The sequence below is a fragment of the Vulpes vulpes genome, chromosome X (genome assembly GCF_048418805.1).
Source record: "Vulpes vulpes isolate BD-2025 chromosome X, VulVul3, whole genome shotgun sequence".
Lineage (NCBI taxonomy): Eukaryota > Metazoa > Chordata > Mammalia > Carnivora > Canidae > Vulpes > Vulpes vulpes.
In genome coordinates, this window is record NC_132796.1 from 22,153,173 (window position 1) to 22,169,128 (window position 15,956).

The window sequence follows — 15,956 nt, forward strand, 5'->3', positions numbered from 1 at the left end:
AACTTTGCATGTAAAGTGTCCCATACTAAATATTTTCAGCTTTGTGGGCCAAATGGTCTCTGTTGCTACTGTCCAAGTCTATCCTTGTAGTGTGGTAGCAGCCATTGAAAAATACATAGCAAATGGATATAGCTGTGTTCCAATACAACTTTGTTTATAAAAACAGGTAGCAGTCCAAAGATGACCCATGGACTCTAGTTTGCCATCCAATGCTCTATGTTAATCCTTGGCACATCTTTCTATTCCCTCCATGAAATTTATTTGGTGGTAGGCATCATTTAAAGTTTTTGATTTTATTTCCAGAACACAGTGTAATATATAGAACACAGTAAGTATGCAATAAATGTTGAACTGAATATTAATTTCTAAGGGGAATCAATTATTCTAAATACTCTTTATGGCTATATGACTCACTGTATCAAAATAGTACAATTAAAAGCTATAAAATATTAAAATACATTAAGTATTAAAGATGAATTATATAATATTAAAATTGAGAATGATTCTGAAGTTCTCTGTACAAATTTTCTCATTGGCCATAGCCTTTAAAGTAATATTTTTTTAAATTTTTTTCAATTTATTTATTTATGATAGTCACAGAGAGAGAGAGAGAGAGAGAGAGAGAGAGGCAGAGACACAGGCAGAGGGAGAGAGGGAGAAGCAGGCTCCATGCACTGGGAGCCCGATGTGGGATTCGATCCCAGGTCTCCAGGATCGCGCCCTGGGCCAAAGGCAGGCACCAAACCGCTGCACCACCCAGGGATCCCTAAAGTAATATTTTTTCTATCTTTAAAAGCAATACAGATTTATTGTAGAAAATTTTAAAACTCAGGATTTTTTCATTGTGTGGTTATCAATAAGAAGGGCAATCCCATTTATTACTCAATGATTGTTTCAAGAATGGACATATGTTCCACTGGTGTGCTGGAAATGGCTCACAAGAGATGATTGTGCACATCTCTTCCCTATCCTGTCTTCACTGCTGTTAACACTGGTAGCTTGAAACAGCCATCATGGGAGCATTTACACAGAACTTGGTGAAAGTGGCATTCTTTTGGTCAATTTGCCACCACACTACTGCACTGACTGTGATCCCAATACTGGTCAGTGGAGATGCAAGAAAAGGTTTGCTAAGAACTTGGGAAAGTGTTTTCTTATTCTAAAGAAAGATCTAAAAGTAACACATTTTCTCTCACCTGGAAATGAACAGATAAACCCTTTTCACAGTTAACTAACAGAAATCGTATGCTTTGAAAAAAATTATAAAGGCAAAGTTAGCACATAGGGAATCAGAAATGAAGCTAGAGATCTTTTTGAGTTCAGCCTGAAACTCTTTGCAACTCACAACTTCCACCTATATGAATTCTTTGATATTGAGTCAATCTGAGACAGATTTTAATTACTTGTTAACTGATATGTGTCCAAATATGTGAATTTGTATTCCTCTCTTCCTGCCTTCATGCTTTCTCCTGGAACTTATGTCTCCTTGGTTCTTTCACTCTTCTTTCCTGATTGGCATAATATTAAGTTTCCTCATGAGTCTGATTGTTGGTATTATCGCTCATATAATGATTTCTAGAAGTAATTACAATATTTTGGTCCAGCATTTCTGGCACATGGTAACTAGTCACATTTATGTTTGGATTATATTCCCCTACTAGTTTAAAAAAAAAAAAAAAGTATATGGGTCAGCTGTTTCAAAAAGGATGTTGTTTAATGCTATCCCAAAGGGGTGGTGGTTTAAAACACACATACTTTATTCTTGTCCACATGTCTACTTGTCAGCTGAGTGTTAGTCTATCTAGGTTCAACTCAATTGGGCCTGGCTTCAAGTTAGGTTTAGATTTGTTCCATGTCTCTTTCATTTTCCATCGACCAGAGAACTAGTTTGAGAGATGGGAGCTCAAACGGAGTGAGTATAAAAATATGCAAGGCTTCTTATGGTCTAGGCTCAGAATAGGCACACGATATTGCTTCAGGCAAATCACACAGACAAGCCTAACATCAATGAGTGGGAATCGTACTCTGTCTTTAGGATAAGAGGATGCAAAGTCATGTGGCAAAGCAGGTGAATACAAGGAGGGGTGAACAGCAGTTATATGTTACTTCTTGGCTTTTCTTTATCCCCTAAATTGTTAAAGTTGATGATATGTGCCAGTTATATGAGCCTCAGTTATATCATTTTGATGACTATTGCGTCTCTTTGATAAAACAAGGCAACTAAGCAAGACAAGTAAGCAATATTCAACATATTTACATAAGCAAATTCTCACTGTTGCCTTTTTTTTTTAAGATTTTATTTATTCATAGAGACAAAGAGAGAGGGGCAGAGACACAGGCAGAGGGAGAAGCAGGCTCCATGCAGGGAGCCCGACGTGGGACTCGATCCTGGGTCTCCAAGATCACACCCAAGGCTGTAGGCGGCGCTAAACCGCTGTGCCACCGGGGCTGCCCTCACTGTTGCTTTTTTTTTTTTTTTTTTTAATTTATTTGTGATAGTCACAGAGAGAGAGAGAGAGAGAGAGAGGCAGAGACACAGGCAGAGGGAGAAGCAGGCTCCATGCACCGGGAGCCCGATGTGGGATTCGATCCTGGGTCTCCAGGATCGCGCCCTGGGCCAAAGGCAGGCGCCAAACCGCTGCGCCACCCAGGGATCCCTCACTGTTGCTTTAAATATGACATCCCTGTGCTCAAAAATCTTCAATAACTTTCTATTACATACAATATAATTGCAACATCTTAACTTAAAGAACATTCACAATTTAGCTCCAGACTATAATTTCATCTGTTTCCTAAGCCTTCTTGTCTAAGCAAATTCTCATCATCATTCCACACTTAAACATTTTGTCTTTCACTTAACTCATTATTTTCTCCACCTTGAAAGCCCTCCCTTTTTCTTTAGACTTTCTGATTTCTAGGCAGATCAAGATCCCTGATAATCTGGTCCAGAGTAATCTCTCACTTATTTAAATTCCTGTAGAGTTTATATGCTGCAGTACAGATTTGGCACTCACAGTCATAAAAGGATTAGCATAGACTCTTGTGCAGTACTGACCATATGGCATGCTGAGAGGAAGGAGAGGCCGAGCTAGTGAAAGGAAACAAGTGGGAATGAAGCCAACTATAAGAACAGAAGTTAGAAGCCACCTTGGGTGATAGGACAGGCAGAAATGAGATAAAATAGAAAGGTAAAAATATAGCCTACAGCATTAAAAAATTACTTCCAAATCCCCACATCACTGATGTGATGAGATGTGCTATGTGACCAAGCAGGGGTCCTGCTGGCTCTGGGGGCAGGGCAAGCGTAGGGACGACTGTGGACATGTGTGATGGGGATGAGGCCACACAGACTCTGACAATGACCATCACTTGCCTTGACTGTTAGTTCTTTCATATTTGTGCTTATAGGTAAAACTACGTACATCTTTCTCCACAAATTGACTTCAAGTTCCTGGAAGGGAAGCTTTAGATTTTATAATTTATACCCATAAAACCAACAGGATTTTGAGTATGGCTGACTCTAAGTGAGGACGACTTATTGATACATTTGGATCTGTGCTTTTTAAATAGCAGAAGTTATCTTCTTTCAAGATACCTTCTTGGCTCAATCTGCTAGGAATAAAGAAAAAAATAATGCGTTTAATTTATATGCCAAAAGAAAACATATAAGCAAAATAACTAGACCAAAAAGCAACTTCTAATATGTATGCCTAACAGTCCAAAAGGTGAGGGAGCATGAAAATTCTATTATCTAGCTCCTTCCCACAAAGACCGTATTAGTTTCCCAAAACGTTCCCATACATCTGTTGCTTTTGGTGTCATTTGGGACTGTTGACATCACTGTCAAGTACTCTTCAGTTTAAATTAAATCTTTCCTCCATCCAGGCAGTATGAAAGACCAGTGTAGTCATTAAAACTGATGGGAGTACAAAATCAAGAGCCATCAACAAAAGTAGAGGAAATAGTGAACATCAGGTCTACTTGGTGAGAAAGCAAGCAGGAGGCAATATGAAACTGACAGCATACTCTGATTATACTTGTCCATTTTGCAACCTGCATTACAAAAGTTTGGTTTCAGATTGGAAGTGGATAAAAGTAAACCATATCCCAAGAAATAATAGCTGGGTTAGCTGGACTGTATGCTAGAGAATAGAATCCTGTAGAAATCACACACACACACACACACACACACACACACACACACACAGAATTTAAGGGGCACCCAGTTCTGACTGGCATTGCACCCACGAAGTGTACTAGGAAAATCAGCAAAAGGAAAATGTTGCAAAGAAACAAACATCACAGTTGTGGTTCCCAAGAGATGCAAATATGGGAATGAAATGGCTCTCTCTCTCTCTCTCTCTCTCTGTTTCTTGAACAAAATTGTCATGGTATTTGGGAAAATCTTGGCAGGTCCTGGGAAGGCAAGTGATAATAGCAGCAATAACTACCAGAAATGATCTGGTATAATTGCTTTTTAGCAGCTAAAGCCAAGCAAGTAGAATCATGCCAAGAGACCACAATTACACCTGAATAATGAAGCAGGTCAGATCAGGAATGCGTTCACTGGAATAAGATTAAAACGGACTTAAAATTGTGACAAGGAGGAGGAAATTGCTAGAATAGCCAGGCAATGGTTTGGCACATCTTCTGTATTCATTTATTACTTCTTGCTTTCATTTTTAAAAATCCAGCTACATTAAATTATAATGCTATGTTATCAAATATCAGCCATATTAATACCTAGAGGTGTTTCTAAATTTGTTTTGTGGCATGAGGTGCATGGTGTAAAGTGTTATTCATTGTATTTCATTTGCAGCTTGTGCACTTCAAAAAAACTATCATAAAATAAAGTGTGAATAGACAGAAAAAATAAGATTAACATTTCAAAAGTATGAATAAATTCATACCTTAGTATTATTGACTTAATCCCACAATTACACCTCTGAACTAGTTAAAGAAATGAAGTGCTTGGTCATCAATTTTCTTTTCTTTTTTTTTTAAGATTTATTTATTTATTCATGAGACGCACACACACACAGAGAGAGAGAGAGAGAGAGAGAGAGAGGCAGAAACACAGGCAGAGGGAGAAACAGGCTCCATGCAGGGAGCCCAATGTGGGACTCAATTCCAGATCCTGGGATCACGCTCTGAGCTGAAGGCAAACGTTCAACCACTAAGCCCCCCAGGTGTCCCGCTCATCAATTTACAAAGAAATTCCTACAGAAATTCATAGGCTTAATATCATTAGGTGATGCAATTCTTCTCTAATAGAATTTAATTACATGTAATTAATACCCTTCCCAAAATATAAGACTGCATTCCTCCTCCTCATTGTGGTCCAACTTTATTTTATAAAAATAATAACAAATAAAATACTCATCTATTTTATTAATTACTCAATCACAAACTCCCAAGTGTATTTATTTGTTAGGCTCAGAAAATACCTACTTGCCAAAAAAACCTATCTGCCAAATCTAGTTCCAATGCTGCCACAGCAAAGCCTGATTTGCCGCTCCCATGTAAATGTTCCAAGTTCTTTAGACCTTGTTATCTTTTGGCTTGTTTGCTCTTAAATGTTTTTGGTTTAGGCTTACCTATAAATCTGCCAAAAGTAATAATTGAGATTGATTTTTACTTAGAAAGCTCAAGGTCATGATTCAAAATATTTTAATGCCAGCACTTTGGAAAGGGTGAGATGCCAACTGTTCTATGAGTCTACGTAACTAAAACTGAGAAAGTGAGCTATGTTACCACCCTAAGTGGCACTTTAAAAGATCAAGGCTATTGAAAATATAAAATACTTCCTATTGTAAATATCTAGGGACAAATTTATAATCAATGTGATTTCTGAACTAAATAGATGCACACAGAAAATTTATATATGTAAAAATAGAGGGAACTCTTTTTAGTCATCTATAGAAATAAGAGATAGGAAAATTACAGAGATGTCAAATCCACCATTGATCCAAATATCTCATATTAACCATTATTTTAAGCTTCCACCTACTAAATTTAATAAATAGGAACATTGCAAGTTTCTCCTTTCTTCTCTTTCTTTTTTTTTTGTCCTTAAAGGTGAATGGAAGAAAGAAAAAGACAAAGGTGATGATTAATACACAGACGAGATAATCATCTTTGAAATAATTAAGAATTGCCTGTCATGGGCACTTATTTGATTAATAGCTTAATGGTATTCACTGAGCCAGTGCACCCGATATACGGAGGAAGTGTGGAGCTGCATCTACCCACTCCTTGGCTGGAAGGAAATCTGAAATTATATATATTTCTCTTCTCTGGTGAAAGGCAGACTTTGCCTCACGAGGATAATTATACCTTGAACACAAGATGGAGATTCAGTTGTAGGGTAGACAAAAAGAAAGATAAATGTCCACTTCAACAACTATATCCTCAACAGTTTAATAACATACTATAATTACACATTGAAGAAGAAAAACACCTACTTCAAATATGATGCTTTCATTTTCAAGAATAAAGATGACATATCCCAAAATAATATAATAACAAATTCTAAAACACTGAGTAGACACTTAACCATTCATATCTGATTTATGTTCTTCATGGGACTTGATGTTTTTAATCCCTCTTTATTGAAGATATTCTGCTTTGGTTTCTAAGGCACTACTCTCCCCTGATTTGCCTAATGATCAGTGCAATAAAGCTCTCTCTCTCTCTCTCTCTCTCTCTCTCTTTTTTTTAGTTCCGAGATTACTATGTACCTCATACTGTTAGGCATTAAGAATAAAGTGTCAGGGGGCACCTGGGTGGCTCAGTGATTGAGCATCTGCCTTTGACTCAGGTCATGATCCCGGGGTCCTGGGATCAAGTCTCACATCAGGCTCCTTGCAGGGAGCCTGCTTTTCCCTTTGCCTATGTCTCTGCCTCTCTCTGTGTCTCTCATGAATGAATAAATAAAATCTAAAAAAATAAATAAAATAAGGTGACAAAAATTGATGTAGAAAGATGTATCATTTAATGGAAGAGATAGAGAAGTAAATTGATGGTTACATTAATATTATTTGTGGTATAAATACAGTAAATTATGAAAATATTGCATTTGGACATTTAAATCAGCCTGGGGGGTGTTTTTTAGTGAAATCTTCTCAGAGTAACTGATGTCTCATAAACTCTACACATTGCTCCTGTATTTACTTTAAATATTGGTTTATCTAGGATTCTAACTTTGAATCTACTTTTTCATCATTCTCCACACTAGTCCACCCACAATTACAGCTTTATTTTCCAGTTTGACACAAATGATCTCTGAATTTATAATCTCTGCTGCAATCTCTCTCTGTCTTAGCATGAAGATGGGTTTTTCAATACCTACTGGACCACATCTAAAAATGCCAAAGAAATCTCAAAATCAGCTTACTAAAAGCTTAAGTCATCCTCTTCTTGCACCAAAATTCTTCTTATATAAAATCTTTCACCTGACAATACCAAATAATTCTGAACTTCTTACTTAAGAACCATATCTAATTAATCAACAACTGTAATCATTTCTTTTTTTGTAATTATCTTACCAATTCAGTCATTCATATCTATCTACAGTTTACTCTCATAATTTCTCACCTCTGGTATGATTTAAGAAGTGAACTCTGCCTAAAACCTTTCTTTGCCTTCAATCACGGTAAAACACAACTATGAGTAAGGCACTTGTTGGCTATTATGTATTACTCCCTATTCCCTACAGGGTAAACTATTACTTAGCATGTCATACAAAATTCATAATCTTTCCTTTGACTGTATTTCTGAGAGCATTTTTAAAAATCATACCTCATTTGTGTAGTTCCTATAAGACATATCCTCTTCAACCTATCTGTCTTTGCTCAAATTATCCTCCTTATCTATGATCCCTTAACTTCACGTATGTGTTTGGTGAATTCTTTCCCACCTTTCAAGGTTTAGCTTCCACATCACCACCTTCATGGGTCATTCAAAAGACATTCCTATCCCACTTCCATCTGGCATATACCACATTACTTTGTTTACTTTGTTTTGCCTCACTCACCAAAATGTGAGTTTCTAGAATCCAGGAATGTTGCCTTTTTTTTTTTAGTCTTATACAGATAAATGGAATAAATGATCATTGTTTCATCTCTTAGATATCAGTAACAGGAAATTTAAAATCTGCAGTCATTAGTGGAGAACAATCTATGCAAAGTGTATCATCTTTACAGAAATTATTGCCTAAAGGCAAACTTCATAGATCATAGTAAGTTTGTAATTTTATATTATCACTTCAGAAATTTCATATTCTAATAGTTACTTCAATGTCTTCTTTCAAAATTCAAATTTTCTTAAAAAATAAAATTCTATTATCAGTTTTGTTTTTCTTAAATATCTTGTACAAGAGTTTACCTAGATGGGAGTTTATACTACTAGGTAGATAGATAGATAGATAGATAGATAGATAGATAGATAGATAGACACATGCATAGACACACACACACACACACACACACACACACAATGGGTGAATGATGGGTACAGTGGAGAGAAGGCATGTATTTGTGTACAGTTTTCCAACCTAAACATTACATTTTAATAGATGATCAAAGATGATGTGATATGTTCATCCTGATGTTTTCTATACCGCTTGGCACAACCCAAAATTAGACATAAATTAGCCTGAGAGACTTTCCTGGATCACCATTTTACTGGTCTAAGTTATTTTTTCCTGACACAGAGAATAATATGTTTAAAATCTATAAATACCAACTTCCTCTAATAGGAAGAGTCACATACACTTCTCATTTAACTTTTACCATAATATGATAAGTATTCATATTAAGAGACATCTTATTTTCTCTATCCATTTATTTCTTCTCCTTGATTAATAAAATCCCAGCAATGTGCTCACCTCTTTTTTACCCTTTTGAAGCTAGAGGTGGTTAATAAGATGAAGCTAAAGTTTGTGGGACATCCAGAAAAGTTAGAAAGTACTTTCTAACTCTCTGAACATTCTCCTTCCTGCTGTTACTAGAAGGAACTCTGGAAGCCATGTGGGGATTATGAGATGAAGATCAAGAGCATATCACACACTTGGCTCTGTACTCCTTGGGCAGCTGAACCCACACTATCAATCTCCGACTTCCGTACTTAGTACTACTCGAGACTATCATATCTTATGTATCTAAGCCTATGTAGTCAGATCTCTTTTATGAGAGCCAAACACCATTTGTAGCCAAGTTAGCAAATTTATCCTCAGAGAGGTAGAAGTGATCCAAGGAGGGGTGCCTGGGTGGTGCAGTCATTAAGTCTGCGACTATTGGTTTTGGCTCAGGTCATGATCTCATGGTTTTGGCTCAGGTAATGATCTCAGGGTTGTGGGATAGAGCCCCATGTCCAGCTCTATGCTCAGCGGGGAGTTCACTTAAGGTTCTCTCTCCCGCTCCCTCTGTCCCTCTCCCTATTTATGTTCTCTCTTCTCTCTCTCTAAAATAAATAAATAAAAATCTATAAAAAAGAATAAGAAATGACCCAAGGACACATGGATATCATGTCTCAGGGTGGACCCTGAACTCCAGCCTGGCTTGTTACCATATGCTCACTTTATTACACTATGCGACATTACATGTGTCCTAGGAATTGTATTTTCTTTCAGGGCTAAGTGCCAGTTTAAGGCCCATGAGATATCATATGGAGTAAGTGGAGATCGAATTCAACAAGGGGGCAAGAATATGCACTGGTTAAAATTCTTCTCCTTTTCAACCCCAGTCCCAACCTTTGTATTTGTCTTAAACAAAGGATATTTGCAATCAACGGATCAACATGCTGCCACTTATATTAAAAGGCTGACACTTGCCTTTGTTGGGACAGCTCTATTGATGTTATAATTAATGCAGGAATATCCCCAACTGGAGCATTTTTAGTGAAAAAGAAAGAGGGAGGGAAGGAGGGAAGGAAAGATAGAAAGAAAAGAAAAAAGGAAAATGAATTCACTCTGCTTTATGTGCGATGTCTCCCTTTTTTTAATATTGCTTCTTGAGGCATGGAATTGCTTCTATTGAAAATATAAAAATTCTTTATTTGTCTTCATTTTGAATTTTTACAGAGTCATTTCAATATGAAAGTGTACCAAGAAAGTTTTATTTTTTCTTACTTTGTTTCATTTTTCCTACTCTTGGTCTGAGGGCCATGTGATTTTATACATTGTGCACTTATCAAATGCTAAGTATTAAGGCAGAAATAATCAGAGAGAACCAGTAAATTATTCTTTTTTTCCCCCTCTGATACTTCTATAACTGGAGAATCCTCTTCATTTCAAATGGAAGATCTTTCTTTCAGTAAGAGTGCTCTGACCTGTGTAAACTGCTTTGCTGAGGAGCCATATTTTTTCTCTTTTAAATTCCACAGAAGTTAACCTCCACACCGAAAGGTTTTATGCTGAAAATAATTAACAATGCTATCTGTTTTGCTTTCTGAACTCTCCTCATATATAAGGTAACTATTTGGCTAGTTGAGTGACTTTAAAAGTGAAAGCTTTAATCTTGTGCTTTGTCTTCTAAAATATCATCATCACTTGATTCATGTTTATGTGTCATAATGCTGTTGAAATAGAAATTATTTAAAAACTGTATCTTGTCTCTTTAGCTCCTCCTATTATTATCAAATCTATTAGCCACCTTTCTAAAAGTTTTTTAGTTGGTTATTACTATTGTTTCTCTATTACTTTTTAACGTAGCATCATTAGATATGCCAATGAGCCAATTTCCATATTATACATTGCGTGCATTCCATAAGATCTGCGTCAACAGCAGTTTTCTCCATGGGTCATCTGCTTCTGGAATCTTTCTCCTTCACTTCATCCTGTACATCATCAGAAATCCAATGTTTGTAACATGCAACTTCATTACACCAAAGATACTCAGTATCCTCTCATTGTCTAAAAGATCGTGTGTAAAATTCCCAGCCTAAAAATATTCAAGCTTCATCACCATTTACCTTTGAAAGGTAAATGTAGTATATGTACACTACATTATCACCATCCACATTAGAGCCCTAATCAGTCGCTCTGATTTGCTCTGTGTCTTCTGAATAGATTTTGATATATTCTCTCCCTACAGATTGAATAGGGTATAAATAGAATGCATAAACAGTATCAACAATATAAACAGGGTATAAATAGTATAATTTGAGTATAAATAGAATGTATTATTTATATAAGATTGTTAGTGCTTGACACAGTACTTGGTATGTGTGAAATGTTTTTGAGTCTGTGTAACCAAGTCATGATGGATAATTTCATTTATATTAATCTCTCCTCCCTGCTTGGTAAAGGGAGCAACCCTTAGTAGGTACTCATAATGTGTCTGAAGCAAGAAGGATGTGAAGGAAGACAGGAAGGAAGGGAGGAAGGAAGTCAAAGAAAGCATCATAAATAGATTATTATTGAAGAAATACAACTATTCTACACATATGTCAGTCTTTAATAACATTAAAAACAACCTGACTATTTAATTCAATAGGTTATGCATGAGCAAAACATGAAATGGTCAATAATTATTTATCATAAGGATTGGGGGAAACAAATGACTATGTAAAGTTACCCTTTCAAAACCAGGAATGAGAATTAAAATCAGCAATGATTATTGATTCTTCATATTAACTGAGAGAGAAGGCAAATCAAGGTGGATAATTTATTTTAGATCAAAAATGAAGAATGACAATATAGACGTTTGACTTATTATCTTTTGCAGCTTGTCAAATGTCCTCAGGCACAGTTCCAAAAAGAATCCAAAATTGTGTTAAAAATATCAGCACTAAAGCAAAATCACATGTCATTTCACTAATTCCAGTCACATTTTCCAAAATTAGCCTAAATTTCTGACATGATACTATACCTATACACATGCCACGATTCCTGAATTAATTGACAAATATTCTCTTCCAGGCAATCCTTGGTAATTAATACCCTATTCGAAAACAAATATAATAAGAACAATATACTTCGAAAGAGAAATGCAAATTGCTTGGGGGATAAAAATTTGAATATAAAATTGTCTAGTCTGAATCCCAAACCTGAGCATCATCCACTATATTAAATAAACTTTTCTTATGAAATAAAACCCATGTTCCTCAAGGATGACTTGATAATGATTTTCCTTCTAGATGCCAGCACCAGGCCTTGGAAATAACTGAGACTTGTGGCTCAGTGTGGCCAGGGATCACTTTTGAAAACAATGTTAAGGGTGATAAAATGATATCTGGCTAGCTTGTCTTTCCCTGACACAATTGCTTTTGTTATGCACGGGTTGAATTTCTTGGACAATGGAACCACAGTTTCACCCATTTTTCTTCCATCACCTTCACTAGATCCCACGATGGACATCAAGATGCCAGATCCAGATCTTTCGGCGACAGCTGTTACCCAGCTGCTTGCAGTACTAATAGCAGGAATCCTTTCAGTGGCAGCCCTTTCAGGAAAGGCCTCAGCTGCAGAGAATTCCCGTGCCCAAGGTCATGCCCATCCAGGAGAGACTGCGGTGCAGTGACTGACTGACCCCGCTGGTGTGCAAGGTGCCCAGTGCACAATTTTGACAGGCCCTTTTAGCTATAGAGTTCTCTGCCGGAGTCAGCTGAAGCTACTGCTTGAGACTGCCATGGGGTTTGACTTCTCCATCTACTCTACCCTGCTGCTTCTCTCTTTCTTCCACAGATGTACCCAAGGGCTGAGACCAAAATTCAGTCTCTGAGTCTGCTGCTCAAGGAACCCAACTGACAGAGAGAGTCTGAATGGATTCATTTCGAGCATATCCAACAGGATAATATAGAGAATTATTAACCATGTGATTTGGCTTCCCCAGTCATAGCCTTTTCATGCTTGAATCTTGCTCCCATGAGTGCTCTTTTTTTCCAGAGCTAAACAGGCAGGGACACAAAAGTTGGAGAAGCAGAAACAGGAGACCAAGTGGGAGCCAGAAGTGCTGCAGGTCCAGCCTCTGCTCTGCACAAACAAGGTGAGTTAGCAGCTCAGCGAGCACCTGTGTGAGCGGCCACAGGCATTGGTGCCTTGCACTCTCTTCCAACTGCAAAAGGTGTATTCTTCACCTTCACCTGCCCATTCCCATGCAAAATGTGTCTTAGTGAAAGGGAATTCTGACAAACACAGTTCCAGCTTAGCTAAGGTGACATAATACAAACTCTCGACATATATATACCATATTTAACCCTCACACTAAACCTATTTTTGCCTGCATCTTACAGATGAACACAAGGCACAGAGAGGATAAGTCATTTGCCGGAATATGTGCAACTAGTACCCAGATTGGGCTAACTTCCCATAGATAACAATTCCACAATGTGGACAAATTATAAAACAATAATTTCAAGGTATAGAAAAAAAACAAAAGGCGGCAGAAACTGGACAGAAATTTACCCTTGAAATATATCTGTACTTGGTGAAATTTGCGTATTTACATCTTTTTTGCCTTTTTGTATGGCTAGATCTCTATATGGTGAGGGGACATGGAAAGCTTTATACGAACTGCACAGATCACATGCCCAGGAAGCCCTGGATGCAGTTGCTATTTGCCACTTTCATTCAGGAGGAGCAGGTTTTGTGGCTACAAGAAGAGAGTTTAGATGTTGTAGGTTTAAGGCAAAGCATTTGATGGTGCTTAGGAAACAATAATATTTACTTTATTTTTTTTAATTTTTTATTTATTTATGATAGTCACCCAGAGAGAGAGAGAGAGAGGCAGAGACATAGGCAGAGGGAGAAGCAGGCCCCATGCGCCGGGAGCCTGACGTGGGATTTGATCCCGGGTCTCCAGGATCGCGCCCTGGGCTAAAGGCAGGCGCTAAACTGCTGCGCCACCCAGGGATCCCAATATTTACTTTAAATATAAAGCATCTTACACGTCTAAAAATCCATCCAATCACTGGAATTTCTGTTTGTTGAATGTTAAGCTACTGAATATAGAGAAATACCCGAACATTGGCAAGTCACTTCGATAGATTTTACATTAATCACTATTGAATTACATTTGTTTTTAGGTTTCAACAATATATCACCCTTTACAGATTACAGGAGATAACTTATAATTCTACCTGTGCCTTTAGATTTGAAATATTATTATATGTACGATTTTCATTTCCATTGTACTTTAACCCTCTTAGATGTTCTGTGTAATTAAGCCAATGTTTAGATAATTTTTTTTTTTTTTTTTAGTTCTTATTCTAGTGTTTTAGTTTTGTGTACTACTAGTAACTTTGGTTATCTAAGCCATTATATAAATAACAATACTGACTACTAGTCAGAACAACCTAGAGGAAAAGGGGTATCATATCTGAATTATCTGTTTATCTTATATTCTCTATACTTTTGCAGCTGCAGCATAATATCTAAATGCAAATAGATGAACCATAATTGTCTTACAGTTATTATTATTCTATAAAGAGCACAACCGCTTGAATTTAATGAGCATACTCATGTATAATATTACTTATCCTACAGTAACTTCTACATATTCTAGAAAACTGTTAGAGGAAAAAAATGAGCTAGGGAAAAAGGCTGTCATGAACAAGTCTAATTGGGGACTACAGAGTGAATTCACTCACATGGGATTTTTCTTTTTTCCCATTTCATTTTCAGTCACAAGTTCCTCTTTCTTTTTATCTTTTTTAAACAAAATTTACTTATTTAAGTAATCTCTACATCCAACGTGGGACTCAAACTCACAACCCCAAGATCAAGAGTCACATGCTCTACGGACTGAACCAGCCAGGAGCCCCTCCTCATCTTCCTAAGAGAAGAAAGCAACATAAAGCTTTGTATGTACTACCGAGCATTTTTATAAAGACAGAATAAGTGAAAGTTTTCTTCATGGTAAAGAAAAAGAAATTCAGAAGTGTAATTCTATACAAAAAATGGTTTTGTAAATATTGATAGTGACAAACTGAAATGGAATTTCTATGCAAAAAAAAAATAGTTAATTTGCATAATCTTTAAAACTTTACTTTGCTATTGTATATATATTTTGTCTTTAAATTTTAAGTCTAAAAAAATAAAGCCACTTAGAGATTGAACCAGTTTAAATGAATAACATACTCAGTTTATGAAATTATAAATGCTTCATGAAATCTGACCACGAGAGAGAGACTTTAAAAATCACCAAATGCTAGAAAATTAAGCCTGTCTCTATTAATAAAGAAAGCTGTGTACCTCTGCAAAAGAGCTTAAGTTCAATGTTATGTGGAAAACATAGATTTTGTTTATATTGTTTTTTAACTATTATCAAGCCACTCATAGCTATAAATTATTTTGTTAAATAAGATAATAATTATACCATAAATATTATTAAATTATACAATAAATATTACTTAATGTATTTTCTTGTGTAGAAATATGCTTTCTTAGAATAAATAAAATCCAGTGTCTTAGTTCCCCACTTTGCAAGTCTAATTCATCTTTTACTAGGTTTTTTGTTAGTAAGTCCTTCTGGTATTTGTAGCTATAAGGAACCCTAATAAATATTTTCAGAAATATCAAATAAATCTAATTCCCTTTATCCTCTTTTGACATAATGTTGAGCATTCTCACAACAGTAATTGTGATATAATTAGAATTGGCTCTACTTTGTCTATATTCATGCAGAATCATGGTGTTATGATCTGAACCCAATGCTCTGGATTTTAGCAGACAAGGCAAAACAAAAATTCTCATCTTTGGCATTTTAGACACTGTATTTATAAGGAATTAGGATTTATATGTTAACTGTTTTGCCTATATCTTACCTTCCATATATTGAATTTAATAAGCCCCCAAATTATAATCTATTCCAAAAGTACAATCCCTACTCCATTGGCTCCTCCAAATTATATCTGTTACAGAGTAACTCTGTAACAGAACCCTGGCCTGCTCAAAATAAGGGAACTTTTCCGAACTTCTACTACTGCATAATTAAGGAAACCACACTCACCCTAAC